Source organism: Nicotiana attenuata, chromosome 11 (genome assembly GCF_001879085.1).
Source record: "Nicotiana attenuata strain UT chromosome 11, NIATTr2, whole genome shotgun sequence".
Classification (NCBI taxonomy): domain Eukaryota; kingdom Viridiplantae; phylum Streptophyta; class Magnoliopsida; order Solanales; family Solanaceae; genus Nicotiana; species Nicotiana attenuata.
In genome coordinates, this window is record NC_031999.1 from 51,775,846 (window position 1) to 51,784,684 (window position 8,839).

At 36.7% G+C, this 8,839-nt stretch overlaps 1 pseudogene; it reads left to right on the forward strand.

Moving 5' to 3' along the window:
* On the forward strand, positions 3,200 to 8,228 carry LOC109234516 (annotated as a pseudogene).

The window sequence follows — 8,839 nt, forward strand, 5'->3', positions numbered from 1 at the left end:
AGGGCACGCCTGAATCATGGCACCACGGACTCTCTAGGGAGCGTAGAGACTCAGCACATGCTGCAGCGTGACCTCCCTACGGGCCAATTCTGCGTACTTGATGAACATTGCCAACAGTTTGTAGAGGGAAGGAGTGAGCTGACCCGGGCACACCCCGTAATAACGGCAGAAATCCACCACCAGCATTGGGAGCGGGATCTTGAACCCCAACCTGAAAGGATAGGCGTAAAAACGCAGTATCCCCTGCGGTCGGTGTGGACCCTCTCCTCGTTTCTAGCGAGAACGATGTCTGCATGGGTAGGAACGACCCCCTGTTCCCGCAATCGGGCCATCCCGATCTCCCCCATCAACGGGGCTTCATCCACCGGTTCCTCTCCACTGTCGACGGTGAAATCAATCGCCAGACCTCCGGGCCGAGGAACCACCTCGTCAACCGACGGAATTTTGCCGGACTCCATCTGTTCTGCACCTCCCATTGCCGGAGATGGCCCTTCAACTACTGGAAAATCTACCGGAAGAGCGCCGTGGGAAGAGCTGCCTGCCATTGTTAATCTACTGAAGACAAATGTTATCACAATCAAAGGAAAGAAAAGAGAAAATGAATTAGCGAAACGAAAAAGTTTCCTCAGAATCTCTCCCTTAGATGAAAAATGAAGATATGAGAAATGAATGCCTCAACCCACCTTTATAGGCAACATAAATGGCTTTCGCGAAACCCAATAGCCATCATTAACTGCACGACCAACCGTAAAACGGTTCGGTTCTGTCGTAGCAAGCATCATTATGACGAGCTCCGCAAAGCGGCTTCTCAGCCATCCGCCAACATACCGCCGTCAGAATAATCGCTACGACCTGCGAACGCTGAAAGAATGTGCCGTACGCCGTTAAAATTTTGGACTTGACCAAAAACGTACCCGGCGCATACTCATTCCCGACTGCCATCTCCAATATATGAAAGGCTACGGCCATCCTCAATATATGAAAGGCTACGGCCATCTCCAATATATGAAAGGCTACGGCCATCTCCAATATATGAAAGGCTACGCCATCTCAATATGTGAAAGGCTGACGCCATTTTCATGTATGAAGGCTCCTCAATATATAAAGGCTTACGGCCATCTCAACGATATAAACGGCTAAGGCCACCGCCTCCAATAAGTCGACCCCCTTATTCGATTGTTTTCAAAATCACAATCGATTGAAGTCCGGCTCATCGAGCTCGCCGAAACACGACTCAATAAGCGAAAGGAACTAACTGTATGGTCAGAATCCGACTCCCAACGATATTAATGAAGCTAATCCCTTTTAATTATTATTCATGATTAAACTTGGCAACGACCATCAGAATTAACGATATTCCAACCCTCAGCTGATTGATCAACAAGGCCACGGCCATCCGCCACATAAAGGCGGGTCCCAATAGTTCACGGCCACTGCATCCAGCTCACGAAGCCACAGCTTAAATACGCAAGAGAGGGAACCCTAGAAAGAGGGGTTGCTTCTTCACCACTAGTGAGAAGGAGAGAGGAACCAGAAAATATACCCATCTTATGGAAGAGGAAACAACCGATTTGTAAGGCTCGAACCTCTTCATGGAGAGGCAGACCAAACAAATATTATCAATTAAAGGTTTCGAATGTTCTCCCCCTAATTCTGTACTTATTTTTCGCTTCTTTCATTTGGTCCAACGGATTATTACGATTTCTTATGATTATCCCGAATTTACTTATATTGTTTTGTACTCGTAAGATGTGTAACAATTTTCGAGCAAACAGATATAATACATATATCAAAATTGCTTCGTCTTCTCAAAGGAAGAAAGTGATCGATACAGATTTTCAAGTCATCAACATGGACGTTACAAAGATAAAGTTTGTTTAATTAATTACAGTAGTTGAGTCTTCTATATAGAACATTCCTTCATATTTATGGACCTACATTTGTTGTCACTTTCTATATGTGCAAAGAAAAATAGGACCATAATACTGCTTTAGATTAGTGTAACTGTTGTCTGTGACTAAGAAAACTACTAGGATACTGCCATGTGTTTTCAGTTGTACTTGCAATATTCGGCTTGTACTTTTAGATATCCCTTGTGTACATATTACAGTGAATTTCCTATTTCTTCTATTACAGTACCAAAGAAAATCCATAAACAATAATAATTCTATCAACTGGAGTAGAAACATTAGAAAGAAGCTTCACAATAATTTTCCTACCACATTAAAATATACAGCAGTTGACTAGGTCCTATACTATTTAATTACTCTCTATTAATATTATAGAAAGAGAGGGACGTTTTTGTTTATGCTTTGAAGCAATAATTCATCAACTGGGAAAGTAGACTCTTTTTTGTAGCTTCATCCACTTGTCTTCTTCTATTAAAGTTCAAAGAAAACTCATAGTAAACCATAATTCCTTCTATAGCATTAACTCTTATTTCTTCTAACCTATATATAACTTTGTTGAAAATATTCATTTTTATTGTTTCTTACCACAACCAAATTCTTTCGCATACAGGTTTTCTTCCTCTTTTTCAGAGAATTAACACTGAGCCATGGCTTCTTCCTCTTCGTCTTCCTCCTTTGATTAAACTTATTTTTCTGTTTGGCTTCTTTTAAAGCAACGAATCCTGTGCCTTCTTCTATATAAAATATTCCTTCACATTTATGGACCACATTTGTTGTCACTTTCTATCTGCGCAAAAGTAAAATAGGAAGAACAAATTATTATATTAAGTAACTCAATTAAGATCAAATAATGAATAAAGAAGAACAACAATTCTAATCAACTGGAGTAGAACATTAAGAAGAAGCTTCACAATTCCTATACCTCATTAAATATTACAGCAGTTGACTAGGTCCTATACCAATAATTCTATGGAGTAGAACATTAAGAAGAAGCTTCACAAAAAAACTCCTACACTATTTAATTACTTTCTATTAAATAATAGAAAGAGAGGGACGTTTTGTGTTTGTGCTTTGGAGCAATAATTCAATACAACTGGGAAAGTAAGACTCTTTCTTTTGTAGCTTCATCCACTTGCTCTTTGATGGAATTTCCTACTTCTCCTTTTTAAATTTCAAAGAAAACCCAGTGCCAAATTCCTTCTATAATCATTAACTCTTATTTCTTCTAACCTATATATAAACTTTGTTGAAAATATCATCATTGTCTCTTACCACACCACAAGTTTTTTCACATACAGTTTTTCTACTCTTTTCAGAGAATTAACACTGAGTCCATGGCATCTTCTTCTTCTTCTTCTAGATGGAGCTATGATGTTTTCCTAAGTTTTAGAGGTGAAGATACACGGAAAACGTTTACAAGTCACTTATACAAAGTCTTGAATGATAAGGGAATAAAAATATTTCAAGATGATAAAAGGCTTGAGTACGGTGCAACCATCCCAGAAGAACTCTGTAAAGCTATAGAAGAGTCTCAATTTGCCATCGTCGTTTTCTCAAAGAGTTATGCAACATCGAGGTGGTGTTTGAATGAACTAGTGAAGATCATGGAATGCAAGACTCAATTTAAACAAACTGTTATACCGATATTCTATGATGTGGATCCATCACATGTTCGGAACCAAAAGGAGAGTTTTGTAAAAGCCTTTGAAGAACATGAAACAAAGTATAAAGATGATGTTGAGGGAATACAAAGATGGAGGATTGCTTTAAATGCATCGGCCAATCTCAAAGGCTCATGTGATAATCGTGACAAGTGAGTTAAAAACACATAAGCTGATACTTTGCATTCAAATGAGTTAAACATAATCTTAAATAAAATTTTCAAATTTTCGGAATATGTAATGGTAGGTGATTATATATGGTTCTATCAATTTAATTACAAACTCAATAACATTGTTACGTAGATAAAATTTTAATTAGTTCTTCAAAGAGTTTGATTTATGTGAACACTCCTTGTATATATCACATTCTTCTTACATTTGTAGGACTGATGCAGATTGTATTCAGCAGATTGAACAAATCTCGTCCAAATTATGCAAGATTTCTTTATCTTATTTGCAAAATGTTGTTGGAATAGATACTCATTTAGAGAAAATAGAATCCTTACTAGCGATAGGAATCAAGATATTCGGATTGTGGGAATCTGGGGAATGGGTGGAGTTGGTAAAACAACAATAGCAAGAGCTATGTTTGATACTCTCTTAGTAAGAACGGATAGTTCCTATCAATTTGATGGTGCTTGTTTCCTTGAGGATATTAAAGAAAACAAAGGTAGAATACATTCTCTGCAAAATACCCTTCTCCTTGAGGATATTAAAGAAAACAAAGGTAGAATACATTCTCTGCAAAATACCCTTCTCTCTAAACTGTTAAAGGAAAAAGTTGAGTACAATAATAAGGAGGCTGGAAAGCACCAAATGGCTAGTAGACTGCGTTCTAAGAAGGTCCTAATTGTGCTTGATGACATAGATGATAAAGATCATTATTTGGAGTATTTAGCAGGTGATCTTGATTGGTTTGGTAATGGCAGTAGAATTATTGTAACAACTAGAGACAAGCATTTGATAGAGAAGTTTGGTGTACATCTAGTGACTGATCTAGCTGATCATGAAGCTATTCAATTGTTCAATCAACATGCTTTCGGAAAAGAAGTTCCAGATGAGCATTTTAAGAAGCTTTCATTGGAGGTAGTAAATTATGCTAAAAGCCTTCCTTTAGCCCTCAAAGTGTGGGGTTCTTTGCTGCATAACCTACGACTAACTGAATGAAAAAGTGCTATAGTGCACATGAAAAATAACTCTAATTCTGGAATTGTTGATAAGCTCAAAATTAGTTATGATGGATTAGAGCCCAAACAACAAGAGATGTTTCTAGATATAGCATGCTTCTTGCGAGGTGAAGAAAAAGATTACATCCTACAAATTCTTGAGAGTTGTCATATTGGAGCCGAATACGGGTTGCGTATTTTAATTGACAAATCTCTTGTGTTCATCTCTGAATATAATCAGGTTCAAATGCATGACTTAATACAGGATATGGGTAAACATATAGTGAATTTTAAAAAAGATCCTGGAGAACGTAGCAGACTATGGCTCGCCGAGGAAGTCGAAGAAGTGATGAGCAACAACACAGTAAGTAGGCTAAATAATGCAATAATATTTAATTTCTGATTTTATATTCCAAAGACACAGAGGGCAGCCAATTCCAATTATTTGTTCCTCTTGCTTCATAGTCTTGCAGGTACATCATTTTAGTTGTTTACTTTAGTTAGTAGGAGATATAAAAGTAATATTAATTGTCTTGTTAGTAAAAAAAACATTAATTGCCTAATCTGTTTAGTAGCCTCTTTAATTTACGTTGCCTAATTTGTTTTTGTTATATTTTTTACGATGGATTAGTCTAGCAGCCACTTAATCTGTTTGATCCAATGTCATTCTTTGGATTAACTTGAAAATTTTATGACATTTTATTACATAATAACTCAATCATTGATTCACTTCACCGTTATTTTTTTAATATGAAGTTACAATTTATTGGTACTGTTTCAGTTACAATTACTTTCCAACATGAAAAGCTTATAGACTGGACTCTAATGAACTTTTAAGAAAAATGTAACAATAGAAAATAAAATTATATAATTAATTGCAAAAAGTATTTTTCTGAAGTAACATCAGTATTTCTTAAACAGAATCTATTTAATGATTGTATCTTAAACTTTGGCATTGTAAGGAGTGAGAAAGCAGTCATATTAGGAAGCGGATTTTATACGACATTTGAAATTATACTTTGTAGACAAATGATCTTCTTACCAGGGGACCATGGCAGTGGAAGCAATCTGGGTTTCTTCTTATTCTGGTATAGTACGATTTAGCAACGAGGCCATGAAAAATATGAAAAAGCTTAGGATATTTAACATAAAGAGGCCGTGGTACCAATATGGTTCCATTGAGCATCTGCCCAACAACTTGCGCTGGTTTGTGTGGGAATGCTATCCTTGGAAGTTGTTGCCATTTACATTTGAACCCAAAATGCTTGTTCACCTTCAATTCCGGGGCAGTTCACTGCGTTATTTATGGATGGAAACAAAGGTACAATAGTTGAGTTCTATTTTATTGCCATTTAATTTTCTCTCTAACTATCTTTGTCCTTTAGTTTAGTGATNCATTATGTCTGTGTTCTGAACAGCAATTGCCGTCTCTACGGAGAATAAATCTCAACTACTCTAAAAGCCTGATGCGAACACCAGATTTCACAGGGATGCCAAATTTGGAGTATTTGAATTTGGAGGAATGTAGTAATCTTGAAGAGGTTCACCATTCCCTGGGGTGTTGCAGAAAACTCATTCGGTTAGATTTGAGTTGGTGTCAAACCCTTAAATGGTTTCCATATGTTAACGTGGAATGTCTTGAATATCTGAGTTTAGACTATTGCTCTAGGTTAGAGAAATTTCCAGAAATCCATGGGAGAATGAAGCCGCAGATACAGATTCACATGCAAGGCTCTGGGTTAAGGGAACTACCGTCATCTATTACTAAGTACCAAACTCATATTACCAAGCTAGATTTGAGCGGTATGAGAAACCTTGTAGCTCTTCCAAGCAGCATCTGTAGGTTGAAACGTTTGGTTAGTCTGAGTGTGATGGGTTGCTCAAAACTTGAAAGCTTGCCAGAAGAGATAGGGGATTTAGACAACTTGGAGGATCTTGATGCCAGCAGTACTCTAATTTCACGACCTCCGTCTTCCATCGTACGTCTGAACAAACTTATAATCTTGATGTTTGGAGGCTTCAGAGATGGAGTGCACTTTGAGTTCCCTCCGGTGGCAGAAGGATTACGCTCATTGGAACATCTGAATCTCAGTTACTGCAATCTAATAGATGGAGGACTTCCGGAAGATATTGGATCCTTATCCACTTTGAAAGCATTGAATCTCAGTGGAAATAACTTTGAGCATTTGCCTCCAAGTATAGCCCAACTTGGTGCTCTTCGAATCTTGGACTTATCATATTGCAAGAGGCTTACACAGCTACCAGAACTTCCCCCAGAATTGCATGTAGATTGTCATATGGCTCTGAAATTTGTCCATGATTTAGTAACAAAGAGAAAGAAACTTGATGATGCACACAATGATACTATATATAATTTGTTTGCACATGCCCTGTTTCAGAAAATCTCTGCTTCACATTCCTTGTCCGAAAGTGTGTTTACCATTTGGCATCCTTATGATGAGATCCCAAGTTGGTTCCACTATCATGGAACGGATAGTAGTGTATCAGTTAATTTGCCCGAAAATTGGTATATAACTGATAAATTCTTGGGATTTGCTGTATGTTACTCTGGCAGATTAATTGACACCACAGCTCAATTGATTCCCATATGTGATGACGGAATATCGTGCATGACCCAGAAACTTGCCTTATCCAACCATTCAGAATGTGATACAGAATATAATATTTATTTTTTGTTGGTACCTCTTGCTGGCTTATGGGATACATCTAAGGCAAAGGGAAAAACACCAAATGACTATGGGCATATTAGGCTATCTTTTTATGGAGAAGTGAAGAAGTTTGGAGTTCGTTTGTTGTATAAAGATGAACCAACAGAACATCGCCTTGAGATAAGAAGCAGATATGACTCTGTCACCGTTGAGGCCAGTTGCTGTCGCGTGCTCTAACAACATTAGAAACAAAGGTCACATTCTGATGGAAGTTTGCTTTAAAGCCGGTGACATTGGGAAAATTTTATTAGTGTATGGGGCAACCTTTTGTCTCACAGTTTTAGTTTTGTGGACCCCGATTTCTGTGGACCCAGAAATGTAAGATTGGGGTCCACAAATTTGTGAGACACAAAATAAAACTTCTCGTGACATTGCCTATATAGAGGATATGTTTCCTTTGTTTGTAGCATAACAGCTAGTTGGGTATATGCAATAATCCATTCTTTTTAAAATCTACATATATCTCTATATTGGTCTTATTAGTAAAGGTGACATGCAGGACCAAAGGGGAACTATTTCCAGGAACTGAATGTAGCAATTGTTCTTCCTTTGAAATGTACAACTCAAATACTTTCTATTGATATCTACTGTCAAATATACATATAAGCCTAATAAAGTAATGATCATAGCTACCAGAAACAGTGATGTTGGAAAATTATTGCATTGAATTATTTCTAATTCTTTTTCCCCACATCTCTACCATTCTTTCATTAAACAATCCCCGTAAGATAATCAGAGGTGGTTTAACCCCCAGACCACTAAAGCGGCCGCTTTAGGCCTCACAAAATTAGAGGCCCAAAAGTTACTCTTTTTTTATATGTAATTTAAATATTAATTGTATTTATTATTAAATAGTGATAAGAAATTTTTTCAACCATCTTTTGCTACCTTGTTACCGATCTTTAATAACATAGTTTTATATTTTATATTGTACTCTTTTTTCGGAGTTGGTTGAGAAAATTCAAATGAAAGTGGAAGGCAATTAAATCTGCAGTTACTTTCTAGTTCTTCTTACTCCAACTTGAATAAAATTTATTTACAACTCTAACTTTGTAAGATATTTTATTTCAAGATCTCTGTAGGTACGCTTCAAGCTAATTAGATCGTAAAATATTTATTATCTTTGTAAATACAAATTTCTACGTGATTGTTAATCTATGTGAAATGAAAAAATTCAAAATTAAACTTAACAAAATCTTATCAAAGGTTAGTAATGTTTCAACAAAGATTAAAGGAGTTGGTTATATCGTTAAGATGAAATTGCATTTCAAAAAAAAAAAAATTCGACAAAAGTATCTAAAATTGTTAAACAAGTTTAAAGCCTCTTACTACATCTTGGCTTTAGGCCTCCAATACTATTGAGCCGCTTCTGA